Source organism: Capra hircus, chromosome 16 (assembly GCF_001704415.2).
Source record: "Capra hircus breed San Clemente chromosome 16, ASM170441v1, whole genome shotgun sequence".
NCBI lineage: Eukaryota > Metazoa > Chordata > Mammalia > Artiodactyla > Bovidae > Capra > Capra hircus.
The window spans coordinates 66282141-66301030 of record NC_030823.1 but is presented as its reverse complement, the minus strand read 5'-3'; positions in this window follow the sequence as shown (position 1 = coordinate 66301030).

Sequence of the window (18890 nt, the reverse complement as noted above, 5' to 3'; positions counted from 1 at the left end):
AGGATTACTGTAAGTGCCTTTCTCACCAGTTTAAGTACAAAACCGGGTCCACACCTCAGGGTCTTTCTATCTTCAGGTTGATCACTTAGTACAGAAGACTAAAGAAATGGGAGTGTTTGTAGATGCTAAGAAGGGCAAGGAAGGAGAGTAGGACGGCTAGGATCACCTTAGGAGAAGATCCTTTGAAAGTTTCTATGGCTCCTGCTTCATGGGGCAAAAGGAAGAAGAGAGATTCACAATTCACAAGGCACAGGACCTTTCAATACACTATAACCCACCCACAGGTAGATGCAGTCCAACAACATCTAAGACTTGGCTCCAATCAGATTAATGTTCCCTTGGAAGGTTAGTATTTCCTTGGAAGAAAGCATAAGAGATCCTCCTCAACTCTTTCCCAAATAGTGGTTCAATAACACTTTGAGTCTATAACATACCAAAAACATACCAAGAAGTGATAATTACTTAAAAATGTTTGAAAAATAATAAATAAATTTTGACTCTTTGACTTTTAAGTACTCTAGAAAACTATGTTTTTAAGAACTAATTAGAAATACCTAATGAGAAAGACCTAATGTTTCTAAAGCTATGATCTTTTCCTGGACACAGAGCTTTGAATAATAGAAATGAATACATTTTTAAAGGCCTTGTATATTGGCTTAGTTCTCAACTAATCAGTGAAATATGGTAGTTAATCATCAATTATCATTTTTATATACAAAGATGAAAGATTTTCTTGAAATTCAAAAGAAAAAATAAAAGTTGAATTTTTTGGTGAAATCAGCATATGATTCCTGGCAGTAGCTAAAAGACCATGAAGATATTAAACAGTCAAGTGGAAGACTATCTTCCAATGCACTTGGTCTCTTAAAATCTTCTGGCCAAACAACCACCTGAATAACACATAAGTGATTGTTAACCATATTTATAATTGGAAATTTTAATCTAATGTTTTTATTTTTTTTTTAATTTTTATTTTTACTTTATCATACTGTATTGGTTTTGCCATACATTGACATGAATCCACCACGGGTGTACATGAGTTCCCAAACATGAACCCCCCTCCCACCTCCCACCCCATATCATCTCTCTGGATCATCCCCGTGCACCAGCCCCAAGCATCCTGTATCCTGCATCAAACATAGACTGGCGATTTGTTTCTTACACGATAATATACATGTTTCAATGCCATTCTCCCAAATCATCCCACCCTCTCCCCCTCCCTCAGAGTCCAAAAGTCCGTTCTACACATCTGTCTCTTTTGCTGTCTCGCATACAGGGTCATCATTACCATCTTTCTAAATTCCATATATATGTGTTAGTATACTGTATTGGTGTTTTTCTTTCTGGCTTACTTCACTCTGTATATATAATCTGCTCCAGTTTCATCCATCTCATCAGAACTGATTCAAATGTATTCTTTTTAATGGCTGTAATGTTTTTATTTTGAACATGCAATATATTTCCAGAAGTCTGTAAAGGCTAACCAAAGATTTTCCTTATTTAATCACAGAGAATAAGAAAAGAAGAAGAGAAACTTACTGTCCATTTTTGATTGGTCCTTGTTAGGGTTGAATCACAACAGTCTGTGTTTCATAGACTTCTGGAAATACCAGTTACATTTCAACAGTTCATTTTAAACTACTTATGTATCATAAAAGGGAAATCAAATTGGCTTAGACTACCTCATTCATTTACTCATTCAAGATATGACCCTCAAGAATACAGTCTATGGGGCGGACAGCTGTTATATAAGGAGGTAATTAGTGCAATGTAAATGTAGAAAGAAGGCATTATGGGAGTAGAAAAGAGGGAACAACTCACTCTGCCCGGGGGAAGGAGAAGGAGGTGTGGGAGGGATTCAAGGAGAGATGGAAAGCTGTTTTTAAGTATGACTAAGACAACTAGGTGGACAAGGCAGGATATGAGGTGTGGCAGAGGTGGAGGAAAGGGCCTTTTAGGTGGAGGAAAAATCTGTATGCATGCATGAAGGCATGACAAGCTATGGTATGCAGGGGGAGCTGACAATCCTTTTTGTCTAGAAATCACTGGAGAAATGAAAAAAAAATGCAAGGGAAAGAATGGTAGAAGATGAAGCTAGAAAATTAATCAGTAAACAGGTGGTGAAAATAAGCATAGAAAGGAGTTTTCTGAAGGGGGAATTACTGGCAATTTACTTAAAGAGTATCTTCTAAAATAGAAAAAGAAGACTAATAAAAAGGCCATTACAGGGAATTTCCTGCTGGTCCGGTGGTTAGGACCCCCCTGCTTCCGTTACAGGGGGCACAGGTTTGATCCCTGGGCCCAGGTTGGGGAATTAAGATCCTGTTATAAAAAAACAGTGTGCAGCTGAAATCTGACAATGGAAACAGAGTAAAGGAAATGCTTAGGAGATAAAAGAAAAGGTTAGAAAAGCAGATTAGATGTTGAGGATGGAGAAGAAGGTATCAATATAAGATGAGTCCCTAGTATGATTTTAATTAACTAATGGTAGAAATACAGGGGAGATCAAATTAGTGGAGAAATCTGTGAATTCGACTTGGTATACACTGAATTTGAGATGCTTCTGGGACAATAAGATGAAGCTATTCCATTGTCAGTGGAGTAAAGGAATCTGTGACCAAGAGAAAGGTTTTGGCAAGAGATAAAGATTTGTAAATCATTGACATTCACTTGGCAGTCTAGGCTATGGGATTGGAAAAGACAGCCCAGAGAGAAAATGTAGACGGAAGAGAAGTGAATCACTCTCGTTACATAAAAAGTGAGTCATCAGATGGGATATCAGGTCTGTCTACTGATAATGCGTGGGCAGAGCTGGATTGTCCCCCAAAGCAAGGAATGATCTCTTTAGTGTCCCTCTGGCAAGAGTGGAGAAGTTATGTTTCCGGAATTTTTTTCCTTTGAATTCTTTCCATCCTTTCTATGCCTTTTTTAATTTCATACTTCTTCATGGTCTACTGGTCCTGGTCCCTCTCATACCTAATCTTTCTACATAAAGCCTCTTCTTCAATCCATCCTACACTCTGTTTCCAGTTGGTCTTTATAAATAGCGCTTCCAATCATCATGCTCTCCCCTCCCGTACACATACCTCTTAAAATAGGCCAGTAAATACATTTCACGCATTTTGCAAAAAAAGGCAGTGCTTCATAGTGGAAAGAGCCAAGCTTTGGAACTAGATCAATCTGAACTCAAATCTCAGTTCATTAGATAGAATCATGTAGAACCATATATAACCTTCATTTTTGTAGGTTAAAAATGGTTGAATATCAGCAGTTCCTATGGTTCAATTCAGGTTTCCAAGGTTGCATTAGCAGTAAAGAACTTGCCTGCCAATGCAGGAAACATAAGAGATATGGGTTCCATCTCTGGGTGGGGAAGATCCCCTGGAGGAGGAAATGGCAACCCACTCCAGTATTCTTGCCTGGAGAAGCCCATGGCCAGAGGAGCCTGGCAGGCTACAGTCCAAAGGGTTGCAAAGAGTCAGACATGACTGAAGTGACTTAGCACGCACATACACACATGGTTCAGTTTAATAGCTTTGTGAGCCAGGGCTCACTAGCAAGTTAAATTACTCTCAGAGCTTAATCCCCATTTTCTCCTATGTTAATAGAGCCAGGGATCTCCCAAAGATGCATTCCTAGGTCAATTGCTAAATTTGGGAAGCAATGAAACATGGCTAAGTATCAATTTCTTCTTCCTTGGGAAGAAAAATTCCTTCTTTTAGGTTGAGGCAGAAATGTTAGGAGAGGAGGAGAGAATTTAGGGCCCTCCCAAAGTAATCTGATGGATCCATTTGTTAAAGTCTTCCTGTTCCATGATCTGTTACTAATCACTCTATCCTTTCTTCAGTCTTTTGTGAGGGGCACGTTATTTCTTTGGAAACATAAATGTTACTGATTTGGCTGAGTCATATATTATTCAGACCTGAGAACCATCCTCTTTCTTCAATACATTACAATTTTGCCTAGTTCTTATATCATTTCTTAGTTTGAATTTCATAGTTGAACTCTCAGAAGTCAACTTCATTTCCAAGCTCTTGAAGATAGCTCACTATGTTCTCATGTACAATTTACATTAGTAAATTATTTAATTTAGAATCTGTACAGTTAATTCATTAAATTTCCAAAACAGTGTTCTCTCCAACTAACATTCTGACTACAGATACTGTTTACTGATCAATGTCAAGTTGTGATACAATTCTTTACTGATGAAGGAATATAAATACAGGCTTTCATAGTGGTTCTTATTATTACATAGGTTATGGGCTTCCTGGAGAACTAGATAAAAGCTATGATGGTTCTCTGCACACACACACCCACAAATTGCATGGCCAAAAATACTCAAAAAATTTTTTATAGTCTAAGGAGATGACAAGCCCTTTGAAATTTTTCGTAAGTTATTAAGAAGTCCTTTCTATAGTGAGGACAGTCCACTGATTAACTGAACAAGATTTCATGGTAAAAGAGAAAGAAAACAGCTTCTAATTGCACCCTAAAGATATTGATGCATCAAATGCTGATTTAAAGTTTCAGCTATTATATCAATAGGATGCTGCTAGGTTACGCTGCATTAACAAACAATCCCCAATCTCAGGGGTTGAGCACAAAAAAAGTCATATTTCTTACTCACCTGTGCAATGTAGGTTGGTACATGTCTTTGGTAATCAGTGTCACTCAGAAACACAGAATGATGGAGCATCACTGTCTAGGCAGTGTTTTCTGATCACTGAGATAGGAAAAGCCAGGGTAATTTACCACACTCTGACTAACAGAGTTCCTGTGTGGAAATGACAAGTAATCTTTCTACTCAAGTTTCATCACCCAAAATAAGAGATACCACATGTATAGCTTTAAGAGGTAAAGGAAAGAAGAGTGAGAAATAAAGACTGTTTCTGTGGTCTTTGTTTCAAGAGTTGATTGTATGTGTTATTTGTTATTTCTGAACTTCTTTGAACATGATGTATACTATTTCTTTGTAATCAAAGATGCTAAGCTTTTGAAACTTGGTACTCTTTATAAGGATTCTCATCAAACATTATTTATAATTATGCATGGGTTCTATTAAAGTATTCTTCAAATTCTTCTTTTGGGCTATATTCCAAGTCAAACCTTCCAAAATGGGAAGATTAATCTCTTAGCTTTATGGAACTGGCAACATAAAAACATGCCACCATAGTGTGGGTAGAGACGGCATGTTCACTGTCAATTTCTATGACATAATTGAGTCGATATAAAATTTATTAATGTCGGGGTGCTTTTCTATCACTCCAATGGTGTGAAGGCACAGGTAAATATTCAACTACCATCTCTTGCTGAAGCCAGTCCTGGCCCTCCAATTCTTCCCACAGGGACTCTGTATGCCTTTTTGCACTTGTTTAATTGGCCCATAATTGTCTACATGCCTTTCTGCCCCATTGACTGTGAGCTCACTCATTCATTTGTTAAACAAATATTTATTTTTAATCTCCTTTACATTTCTGCTCTTCGCATAGGGGCTAGTACAGATGGGAGTTCACAAATTAAAACTGATACGTGTGTGCTCAGTCATGTCTAACTCTTCGTGGCCCTATGGATTGTAGCCCTCCAGGCTCCTCTGTCCATGGGATTTTCCAGGCAAGAATACTGGAGTGGGTTGCCATGCCCTCCTCCAGGGAATCTGCCTGACCCAGGAATCAAACCCACATTTCTTATATCTTCTGCATTGGCAGGTAGATTCTTTACCATTAGCACCACCTGTAAAATTGAATTAATGAATAAATTGAAGAATATTGTTACTAACAGTCATGTTATTTTTATAGTGGCAACTACTATTTATTGAAAGGAAGTCAGGATCCTTAACTAATTTATTGAGTACTTTTTATACATTCTGGGTTTTGTGCTAAATGTTTTACATGTGTTATCTTGTGTGTGTGAGCATGCTCAGTCACTCAGTCGTGTCCCGCTCTTTGCAGCCCCAGGGACTATAGCTGGCCAGGCTCCTCTGTCCATGGGATTCTCCAGGCAAGCATACTGGAGTAGGGGTTGCCATTTCCTCCTCTGAGGATTCTTTCCAACCCAGAGACTGAGCCTACGTGTCCTGTGTCTCCTACATTGGCATGAGGTTATCTTCTTCAATCCTATAATAACTCTAAGAGATAGATATTATTATCCTTATGAGATGACTCCATTCACTGTCTCAGTCACTCTGTTTTCAGTTGCATCTAATTGGTTTTCACTTCCTTCCTGAGTTTGGGAGTTTGCTATTAGCAACTTTCCATCTCTTACATCTAGGATGCATTGTGGCCCTCTTCTAACCTCATAGGTTGAAGTTCTAACCCCCAGAACCTCAGAATGTAAGCTTACTTGGAAATAAGGTTTTTGCAGATGTAATTAGTTAGAACAGATAAAGTTATACCAGTGTAGGTAGGCCCCTCACCTGACAGATGCTCTTATAAAAGCAGGAACTTTGGACACAGACACACAAATTGGGGTAATGCCATGTGAAGACTGGGGAATTGGTGACAGAGGAACAGACTGTGCAGAGTGAAAAATTGGGGGATAACTGTGTTTGTTGTTGTTTGGCTACACCATGAAGCTTGCAGGATCTTACTTCCCTGACCAGGGATTGAACATGGGCCAGGGAAATCCCTAGGGATACTTGTTTTATACTGAAAAGCTTTCATAGAACCATCATTTGTAACAGCTTACACACGAACTATATGCTAAAGAGCCTACAGTTCAAGTTGAAGTAATGGGAAAACTCATAGCCTCAGTGTGAGTCAGCTGCTTTTTGCCTCTTGTCAAAGTTGTAAGAGAGTCATGAATTCAGGCTAGCTATAAGAGGTGCTTCTGATTCTAAACAGGTAGTATATTAAAAAAAAAAAAGAAGAAGGAAAGAAAGAAAGCTGTTCAGTTCAGTTCAGTTCAGTCACCCAGTCGTGTCCGACTCTTTGAGACCCCATGTTCACAGCACACCAGGTCTCCCTGTCCATCACTAACTCCCGGAGTTCACTCAGACTCACGTCCATCGAATCAGTGATGCCATCCAGCCATCTCATCCTCTGTCGTCCCCTTCTCCTCCTGCCCCCAATCCCTCCCAGCATCAGAGTCTTTTCCAATGAGTCAACTCTTAGCATGAGCTTTAGCATCATTCCTTCCAAAGAAATCCCAGGGTTAATCTCCTTCAGAATGGACTGGTTGAATCTCCTTACAGTCCAAGGGACTCTCAAGAGTCTTCTCCAACACCACAGTTCAAAAGCATCAATTCTTCAGCACTCAGCCTTCTTCACAGTCCAACTCTCACATCCATAGATGACCACAGGAAAAACCATAGCCTTGACTAAATGGACCTTAGTTGGCAAAGTAATGTCTCTGCTTTCGAATATGCTATCTAGGTTGGTCATAACTTTTCTTTCAAGGAGTAAGCATCTTTTGATTTCATGGCAGCAATCACCATCTGCAGTGATTTTGGAGCCCAAGAAAATAAAGTCTGACACTGTTTCCACTGTTGCCCCATCTATTTCCTAGCCCATCCTTTCTCAAGCATCTGCATTAGGTAATGAGAACTTGGTCATGATGAAACTTATCACTGGCAAGAATCAGATTCTGGATGCTACCCTCTTACTCAGGGCTTCTCTTCCAGACGGCTTCAATTTGGGGATAAGTGACAGGTGTGGCTAGAGTGCCAAGGGCAGGAAATTAAAGACCACAGATTTCAATCACCGTGTGCCTAGATGATAGGCTTTGCTGTGGTTACCTGGAAACACAAGAAGCATATCAAGGGAAATTTACTGCTAAAAAGAACTTACAGGCTGGCTCACAAAAGCCTGTGATATTTTTTGATCTCTATAGGAACCTCTGGATTCCCAGATCATCACCAAGAGGAAGCAGGTGTAAATGATGTTTAGCCTCCTAAGGAGAGCACAGTCCTTCTCCCGACTTTAGATACAATCACAGGAAACAAAAATCTCCCAGAAAGCAGAATCAGGGGATAAAAGATACAGTAACCCCCTACTTTATAAACTCAAAATGAATTAAAGATATGTAAGGCTTGAAACCATAAAACTCCAAGAAAAAAACATTGGCAATACTCCCACTGACATAGATCTTAGCTATATATATACGTATATATACGTATATATATAATTTTTTTTCCTGCAGGGGGTGGATCTATCTCCTCAGCAACAGAAACGAAAGCAAAAATAAACAAATGGGACCTAACCAAACTTAAAAGCTTTTATACATCAAAGGAAACCATCAACAAAATGAAAAGTCACCCTACTGAATAAGAGAAGACATTTGCAAATGATATGTCTAATAAAGGGATTACTAGCCAAGGTATGCAAATAATTCATGCAATTCAAAAGGAAAAGCAAACAAAAACACATAATTCATTTCAAAAATTGACAAAAGACCTGAAAAGTTATTTTTCCAGGACACGTAGATGACCAACAGACTTATGGAAAGATGCTCAGCAACAGTAATCATCAGAGAAATTCAAATCAAAACCACAATGAAATAGGGACTTCCCCGGCAGTCTAGTGGTTAAGACTTCACCTTCCAATGCAGGGGGTGCAGGCTTGATCCCTGGCTGGGAAGTTAAGATCCCACATGCCTCATGGCCAAAATCCAAAACATAAAACAGAAGCAACACTGTAACAAATTCAATTTTTAAAAGTACACACAATAAGATAACACCTCATAGCAGTCAGGATGGCTATTGTCAAAAAGACTGGAAATAACAAGTGTTGGTGAGGATGTGGAGAAAAGGAAACCCTGTGCACTGTTGGTGGGAATGCAGATTGGTGCAGCCAGTATGGAAAACTGTAGGGAAGTTTCCTAAAAACACTAAAAATGGAATTACCATATTATCCAGCAATTCTGCTTCTAGGGTGCTTATCCAAAGAACACAATTTTAAAAGATATATGCACCCAGTGTTCATAGAAGCATTATTTTCAATAGCCAAGGTATGGAAGCATCCTATATGGCCATCAACAGATGAATGGATAAAAATTTGGTAAACAGACACAATGAAATATTTAATATTGCTCAGGGTAGGGAGTTTTGGTAATTTCTGTTACTAGGATTTTAAAATTGCTAGATATCGGTGCTTTTTATGAATTTCCAATTTTTTCACTTTCTGAATGGGAGTTTGTATTGCACTTACTTGGTTCCCATCCCTTCTTTGTATACTGGTTGGGGCTAAGGTTTGTGGAGAAAGTGTTTCTTTCAGTTTACAGGTTGTTGGATCATAAGACCCACATCCCGTCCTAATTAAAAGAACATACATCACTCAGACATACTGGATAACACCCAGCAAACCTGGACTGTAAGCAAGTGTAGCAAGCAGATAATACTTGGGGACCATCTCACTTTCGTAGGGGCAAAGGTGTTCCCCTTGTGAAAAAGCAATACGCTCAGATATTTGGGTCACCAAAGTGGTTTTGGCAGAGGTTGCTAGCTGTGCCCTTGATGTCTGTTTTCTACTTTGTCTCCAGTAATAAAAGCTTCAGTAGGAAACTTTTATTAGACTGCTGAGTTTAAGATTCTCTTTTTAAGCTAGACATCACCATATAACTAGGTTCCGGCTAAGGGATGTGAGTAGAATTAACGTGTGTCACTGTTCTTTGTGGTTTTAGAAACAGAGTGTAACCGACTTTCTCCTCCATTTCCTGCTGGTCAAATATGAAACAATCATTTAGGAACAGCCACACTAGAGGAACCTGGGTCCTTCGATGAATTTCATGTGTAAGCTGCACTATTTGCCATGAACCACCTATTAAATAACTTTAGATGAGAGAGAAATTGTTACCTGAAAATTGGATTCCCCTCTTGGTGGGTGTTGAGCCAAAAGACACTGTTCAGTTCAGTTCAGTTCAGTTCAGTCATTCAGTTGTGTCCGACTCTTTGCGACCCCCCTACTCTAAGAATTGGAGAAGAAAGTGTTTATTACCTGCAGCAAGTAAGGAGAACAGCAGGGATCTTTCCCAAAGGACTGTCACCCCAAACAGCAAAATCAGGGAAGTTTTAAGCTAAGGGTACATGCATCTTCATGAAGGGGCTTGAGCAGAGGAAAACTTGGTGTAGAGTTTCAGCAAAGGTCAACAGAATCCATGCTTCAGTTGACTGAAGTCATGAAATTCAAAAAGGGTCAACATCATCATCCCTTAGGTTCCACTTGATCTGATGGTTGAGCACTCAAGGGAGGCTTAAATTCTGCAAAACAGCTCAAGAAAGTGCTTCAGGCTAATCTTTGCCATTGGTACAGACTGGAGTTTTTGCAAGTGGTCATTATCTTTGCCATTTTTACTTCTCTTGCCTGATAACAGTCTTTTGTTCCTGAATTCTTTTTTTATTTTTTAAGGAAATTTTCATCTATTTGGCTGCACTGGGTATTAGTTGCAGCATGCGGGATCTAGTTCCCCCACCAGGGGCTGAACTCAGTCCCCCTGCATTGGGAGCAAAGTTCTAGCCACTGGACCACCAGGGAAGTCCCCTGTATTCTTTTGTTCCCTGAAGATGATTAATTACTGAGACTGGTTCAAAGGCAAGCATTCTGGTCAATCTTGGATCACAGAATGATTTAAGTTAAAAATGGCTTCTCTTATGTCAAGAAAGCCATGCCTGTTTCTCTTCCTCCAGGGAATGAATTGAACCTAATAAGGTCACTTTTACTTTAGCCTAATGTTACACTGGAATGGGTTAATTTAACTCAGATGACCATTATATCTACTACTGTGGGCATGAATCCCTTAGAAGAAATAGAGCGGCCATCATGGTCAACAAAAGAATTCAAACTGCAGTACTTGGATGCAATCTCAAAAATGACAGAATGATCTCTGTTTGTTTCCAAGGCAAACCATTCAATATCATGGTAATCCAAGCCTATGCCCCAACCCGGAATACTGAAGAAGCTGAAGTTTAATGGTTCCATGAAGACCTACAAGACCTTTTAGAACTAACAGCCAAAAAAGATGTCCTTTTCATTATAGGGAACCGGAATGCCAAAGTAGGAAGTCAAGAAACACCTGGAGTAACAGGCAAATTTGGCCTTGGAATGCGGAATGAAGCAGGGCAAAGGCTAACAGAGTTTTGCTAAGAAAACGCACTGATCATAGCAAACACCCTCTTCCAACAACACAAGAAAAGACTCTACACATGGACATCACCAGATGGTCAACACCAAAATCAGATTGATTATATTTGCAGCCAAAGATGGAGAAGCTCTATACAGTCAGCAAAAACAAGACCAGGAGCTGACTGTGGCTCAGACCATGAACTCCTTATTGCCAAATTCAGACTTAAATTGAAGAAAGTAGGGAAAACCACTAGACCATTCAGTTCAGTTCAGTTCAGTCCAGTTGCTCAGTCGTGTTTGACTCTTTGTGACCCCATGAATCGCAGCACACCAGGCCTCCCTGTCCATCACCAACTCCTGGAGTTCACTCAGACTCACATCCATCGAGTTAGTGATGCTATCCAGCCATCTCATCCTCTGTCGTCCCCTTCTCCTCCTGCCCCCAATCACTCCCAGCATCAAAGTCTTTTCCAATGAGTCAACTCTTCGCATGAGGTGGCCAAAGTACTGGAGTTTCAGCTTTAGCATCATTCTTCCAAAGAAATCCCAGGGCTGATCTCCTTCAGAATGGACTGGTTGGATCTTCTTGCAGTCCAAGCGACTCTCAAGAGTCTTCTCCAACACCACAGTCAGGTATGACCTAAATCAAATTCCTTATGATTATACAGTGGAAGTGAGAAATAGGTTTAAGGGACTAGAAATAGATTTAAGGGACAGACAGAATGCCTGATGAACTATGAGTGGAGGTTTGTGACTTTGTACAGGAGACAGGGATCAAGACCATCCCCACGGAAAAGAAATGCAAAAAAGCAAAATGGCTGTCTGAGGAGGCCTTACAAATAACTGAAAAGAAGAGAAGTGAAAAGCAAAGGAGAAAAGGAAGGATAAAAGCATCTGAATGCAGAGTTCCAAAGTATAGCAAGGAGAGATAAGAAAGCCTTCCTCGGCGATCAATGTGGTAGTTTGAGCATCCTTTGGCATTGCCTTTCTTTGGGATTGGAATGAAAACTGACCTGTTCCAGACCTGTGGCCACTGCTGAGTTTTCCAAATTTGCTGGCATATTGAGTTCAGCACTTTCACAGCATCATCTTTTTGATTTGAAATAGCTCAACTGGTGAACTAGTTCACCATGGATTTTACCAGTGATTCCTCACCTCCACTAGCTGTGTTCTTAGTGCTGCTTCCCAAGGCCCACTTGACTTCGCATTCCAGGATGGCTGGCTCTAGGTGAGAGATCACACTATCATGATTATCTGGGTCATCAAGATCGTTTTTGTACAGTTCTTCTGTGTATTCTTGACACCTCTTCTTAATATCCTCTGCTTCTGTTAGGTCCATACCATTTCTGTCCTTTATTGAGCCCATCTTTGCATGAAATGTTCACTTGGAATCTCTAATGTTCCTGAAGAGATCTCTAGTCTTTCCCATTCTATTGTTTTCCTCTGTTTCTTTGCACTGATCAGTGAGGAAGGCTTTCTTATCTCTCCTTGCTATTCTTTGGAACTCTGCATTCCAATGGGTGCATCATTTTGTTTCTTCTTTTCCTTTCCCTTCTCTTCTTTTCACACTATTTGTAAGGCCTCCTCAGTAAGGGATTTTATTTAGGTCATACCTGAATGGTCTAGTGTTTTTCCCTACTTTCTTTAAGTCTGAATTTGGCAATAAGGAGTTCATGATCTGAGCCACAGTCAGCTCCCGGTCTTGTTTTTGCTGACTGTATAGAGTTTCTCCATCTTTGGCTGCAAACAATATAATCAGTCTGACTTCATTGTTGACCATCTGGTGATGTCCATGTGTAGAGTTTTCTCTTGTGTTGTTGGAAGAGGGTGTTTGCTATGACCAGTGTGTTCTCTTGGCAGAACTCTATTAGCCTTTGCCTGCCCTGCTTCATTCTTCCAAGGCTTAATCTGCCTGTTAGTCCAGGTGCTTCTTGACTTCCTACTTTTGCATTCTAGTCCCCTATAATGACAAGGACATCTTTTTTGGGTCTTAAACTAAGCTTGCACACCACAACTCTTGAACTCTAGAGCCTGGGTACTGCAACTACTGAGCCCACAAACCCTAGAGCCTTTGCTCCACCACAAGAGAAGTGACTACACTGAGAAGCCCATGCACCAAAAGAAAGAATAGCTCCTGCTTACTCCAGCTAAAGAAAATCTCACGCTCGGTCACCAAAAGAAAGAATAGCTCCTTCTTACTCCAACTAGAGAAAATCTCACGCTCAGTGAAGATCCAGCAGAGCCAAAGATAAATAAATAAATTATCTTTTAAGAAAGGAATAACATAATCATTTAAAAAATCTGATGGAAGAAATGGAGATCTACTAAATTATTAAATTGCATTATGAACACATTTGTATATTTCCCTTAGATTGATGGGGAAAAAAATAAAACTGTTCCTCAATTTTATTCAGTTAGATTTCACAGTGAAATTAGGCTGTTCGATCACTACATTAAAACTAATGAAAAATACTTCGAAGTCTATCTATTTTCTTACTGGCTTCTACAAAAAATGTCATTTAAACAGATAACCCTACTTTTATAGTAGAAAGAAAAGTTTGGCTAGAAAATCATAATGAAGAGAAAGAAATTGAAGTCTTTCTAGGAGAAAAAATTGAATAAATGGTTTGAAAGAAAAGTTAATATGTTCTTTAAGAGTCATATTTTCATCAAAGTGAAAATTTTCTGTTTCCACAAACGATTACAGTGAATGTATATAAAATGCAAATTGGGCAGAAGTTTTTTTTTCAGCAATTTTTGGATCAACAGTTTTGATCCAAAACTGTTCAAAGTATAAAAGATGAGCCTTCATATGTTGAAAAGTTTCTATTATTTTGAAAGTAAAAACTGCCATCAAGTGGATTTTCCAGAGTAAGCCAGTTGATTCACTATATCAGTGTTTGCTTTGGTGTCATGTAGACAAGGAATTTCAGGAAAGGATTTAAAATCTGAAAGTCATTAGGGTCTACTCTTAAAATTCCAGGTTTGTTTGAGGGTAAATTTAGGACCAGAGCTAGAAGGGCCCTGGCATCTGCTGTGGGAACATATGAGCAGCTCTGGCTTCTGTTAATGAGGGCACAAATAGAGTATGTTGTATAAACATACTGAGCAATGGAAAGTAGGTTGCCCTAAAATAGAAATAGCATACCAGATTTACTGAATATCCCAAAAAGGACAGATATTAAATGCCCCTAATTAGTGAGTGCTAAAAATAGTACTACAATTAGAAAACAGTCATTTTATTCCAAGAGGTAGCACTCAAACTTCCCAGGTGGCGCTAGTGGTAAAGAACCTGCCTGCTAATGCAGGTTAGATATAAAAGACTCAGCTTCATCCTCTGGGCTGGGAAGATCCCCTGGAGGAGAGCACCACAACCCATTCCAGTATTGTTGCCTGGAGAATCCCAAGGACAAAGGAGCTTAGCAGGCCGCACAGAATTGGACACAACTAAAGGGACTTAGCACACACCACTCAAACTAGGCATCTATAAAGTGATTCCAAAATGATTTTATAAACAGTGGCAGAAGGGTAGTAAAATACTGAAAGCATGCAGCCCAGACTGGGACTCGAACCCACTGTCTTTTAACTGAGATCATACCTGGTCTCAGGACTTAACAAATCTGGGGTTCTTAATGTCCCATTATAGAAAGAATTCAGTGAGAGACAAAATGATAGGGAAGAAATGGATTTATTTAGAGAGAAACACATTCCAGAGACAGAATGCGATCCATCTCGCTCTGGGAGGAAAACACTCCACAGAGTGTGGGCCATCTCAGAAGGCGAGTGGCCTTGAAATATGGCATGGTTAGTTTTTATGGGCTAATGAGTGAGAGAGGATTACTCCAGCTATTGTGGAGAGGAGGCAGACATTTCCAGGAACTGGGCCACCAGCTCAGAACAGTGATGGCATTGATGATTGATGGCATTAGCATTTAGCATGCTAATACATCACAATGAGCATATCAGTTCAGCTTAGTTCAGTTGCTCAGTCATGTCCGACTCTTTGCAACCCCATGGACTGTGGCATGCCAGGCTTCCCTGTCCATCACCAACTCCTGGAGTTTACTCAAACTCATGTCCATCAAGTCAGTGATGCCATCCAACTATCTCATCCTCTGTCATCCCCTTTTCTCCTGCCTTCAATCTTTCCCAGCATCAGGGTTTTTTCAAATGAGTCAGCTCTTCGCATCAGGTGAGCAAAGTATTGGAGTTTCAGCTTCAGCATCAGTCCTTCCAATGAATATTCAGGACTGATTTCCTTTAGGATGGACTGGTTGGATCTCCTTGCAGTCCAAGGGACTCTCAAGAGTCTTCTCCAACAGTCCAAAAACATCGATTCTTTGGCACTCAGCTTTCTTAATAGTTCAACTCTCACATTCATACATGACTACTGGAAAAACCATAGCCTTGACTAGACGGACCTTTGTTGACAAAGTAATGTCTCTAGTTTTTAATATGCTGTCTGGGTTGGTCATAACTTTCCTTCCAAGGAGTAAGCGTCTTTTAATTTCATGGCTGCAATCACCATCTGCAGTGGCTTTGGAGCCCCCACAAATAAAGTCTCTCACTGTTTCCACTGTTTCCCCATCTATTTGCCATGAAGGGATGGGACCAGATGCCATGGTCTTTGTTTTCTGAATGTTAAGTTTTAACCCAACTTTTTCACTCTCCTCTTTCACTTTCATCAGGTATTCCATCACCTCCTCTAGCTTTGTTCTTAGTGATGCTTTCTAAGGCCCATTTGACTTCGCATTCCAAGATGTCTGGGCTAGATCACACCATTGTGGTTATCTGGATCATTAAGACCTTTTTTGTATAGTTCTTCTGTGTATTCTTGCCATCTCTTCTTATGCTTCTGTCAGGTCCATACCGTTTCTCCCCATTATTACACAGTGAATGTATCATGAGGGTCAAGATCTACTGGAAGTTGAAACTTCTGCTCTCCTGGTTGGTTCTAACCAGTTTTTGCTGTGTCCTCAACAGCTATGTCATTATTTTAGAGGTTGTGCCGTGCTCCTTTTCCTCCTGTTTCAATGAGTTCACAATCAGAAAAATTATTGAAAATAACTGCAGCCAAGTTCAGAGACCTGGGATCACAGCTCTGGGATGTAGTAGGTATGACTATTGTTCACTGACCTAGACTATGTCTAGAGTTTGTGCTTCAGTTTTAATATCTCTATGTTGCTACAAAACAGACAAACTAAGGAACAAAGCTTTGCTGAACCATAAAAGCAAACTGGGCAAGCAAATAAGAGAATCGTAGAAGCTTGGTTGAGAAACAGACACTGACTTAAAAGAAGTTTGCTTAGAGTTTTATCCTTGGAATGACAACAGAGGAAAGGAGAGAAAGAAGGCTTGGGTTTTGATGGAACAGGCTTTGAGAGATTGGGGCTTCAGGCTCTTCCAAGCAAGAGTGGTAACTAAAGACCTTTCTAAATCTGTGACTCTTAAATGTTGTGATGCTGAAAAAGAAAAAAATAATAATAATAGAATTCTCTTGGACTATTCCTTGAACTTTTTTCCTCAAAATTTTGTAAGCAGATAGGGTAGAGGGAGCCCCAGAGAAAAAGAACCAGAGATGGCTATCAAAACATAAGAGAAGCCATTTTTGGCCTAAGCCATTTTGTGATCTCAGCCTGACCACAATGCTTGCCCTTGAACCAGGTCTCGGTAATTAATGATCTTAATTAAGGGAACAAAAGAATGCAGGAACAAAGGACCATTATTGGGCAAGAGAAGTAACAATAGCAAAGACAATAAACCACTTGTAAAAGACTCCTAGTTCTGTCTCATTGGCTAAGATTACCCTGAAGCACTTTCTTGAGCTGCTTTGTAGAATTTAAGCCCCCGGATCCAGGGAAAGTTGGAGGACTTGCAGGCCTGGCCACTGGTTTACACAATTGGGTCAGCCAGCAGACAAATGACAAAATGTGTGAGCTACAAAGTGCTGCCTCACTTCTGCCCTCAAAATCTTGCACAAGAATATCTCCTGTGACTTACCCTAACCAGAAACATCCAAGGAAATTCACTCTGAGAAACAGATTCCAGGCTAGCCAACTCGACACAATACAGTCTATGCAAATTATGTGTGCAAGTAGCCTATGCGAATTATGTGTGCATGCCAAATGACATCACAGCCTGGTATATAAATAATAATACAACCTATTAAATATTTCCCATGTTCTATTCTTTGGGCATTAAGTCATTGAATGATCATAACTCAACGCTGAAGGGACTATTTTTGTTCCCATTTTCCAGATGTGGAAACTGAATCAAAAATAATCAAGTAAAAAAAAAAATTAAGTAACTTGTGTAAGGCCAGAGAGCCAGTAAGTATTAGCAACAGCAGGATTTAAACCACCCAGGCAGTCTAGCTGCAGCGCCTCTGCCCTTAGCCATTACCTCTCTGCAACATCCAGAGAGACAACGTGAGGAAGGCTCTGGAAGAATTGAGTCAAAAGAGGACACAACGTAATCTCAGCCTGACAAGTGCAAAGGGACCTGAGCCACACAGTCAGCAGGGATTTCCCGTTGGGAGCAGCATAACACTGTTCACCTGATTAAATGAATGATTTAAATTTTGCATGAATCAGCTTTATAGATTTCTCTTTTCGTGTACAGTTTTTTGGCTGAAAATAATTAATAGCAGTATAGCTCTTAACTAGTGAACAGCTTAACTTATATGGGGACAAGCTGAACTATTTCTGATAAAGAGGATGTAGGAGGAGGCAACACTTCTGAGAACATCATTAAACAGTGAACACGTGGGACTTCCCAGGTGGTCCAATGGCTAAGACTCCATCCTCCCAATGCAAGGGGCCTGTGTTTGATCCCTGGTCAGGGAACTAGATCCCACATGCCGTAACTAAGACCCAGCAGAGCTACATGCATGCATATATATTTACGTATTTTAAAAAAGAATGAACAAGTACTTTAAGTATAAAAGAATGAAGCATTAGTTAAGGCCATGGAGAATTTTTTTTTTAATTGTCAATCCCTACTAAATGAGAGATGCTTTTGCCAGATGATATTAAGTGCTTGAACTAAATGTGCAAGCAGTTTTCCTCGTCCATTCACAAAACGCCAGAATTTCACAGCAAAATGCTGCCTCTTTGTCCCTGGGGGCAGATTTTAAAAAAATGTCCCATGTATGTTCTTGGAGGGAAAGGCAGTGGGAACCAAGGTACGTCAGTATGATTATGGCTGTCTTGCTGAAAGCTTTGCGCAATTCTGTGTGTCATTCAGCATTTGAAGGTTAGAACGCATTTGGCATTTTCTGTGACAATGGCTTTGTATTACACAACTGCTTTCAATCACTCAACCACTTCCCCCTTGCATGGATGGCGGGCATTTCCTTCAGGGCACTTGATGCCCTGGAGAGGCACTTGGGCTATAATGTGTCTTACCTGCCAAACGCTGTAGAACCACACTTGGCACCAACCTAGCCCACTCCTCACAGATGTTCAGCGGCTCTATCCTGAAAAGCTAATTTGTGGGAAATCCTGAAACTACAGCTCTCTACAAATACTCCACATAAAGCGCATTTCCCCCAGAATGATTCATTAAAAGCCTTGCCTGCAGATCATCCGCTGGCCCTGGCCCTAGACTGTCTCCCGGTCGGCAGTGGATTCCGCCGGCCACGGGTGCCAAGTCCAGGAATCTCCTCTCCTGAGTCTTTTGAGTCCCTGCTGATTCCCCACAAAACTCTCCCACACATTTTAAATTCCTCTAAATCGAATCAACTGCCTCTCCTTCTGACAAACTCGTCTGACAAGTCCAGACCACTGTCCTCTATCCGGTTTCAAACATTTGGGATGTTCCTGTGCTTTTTCAGCC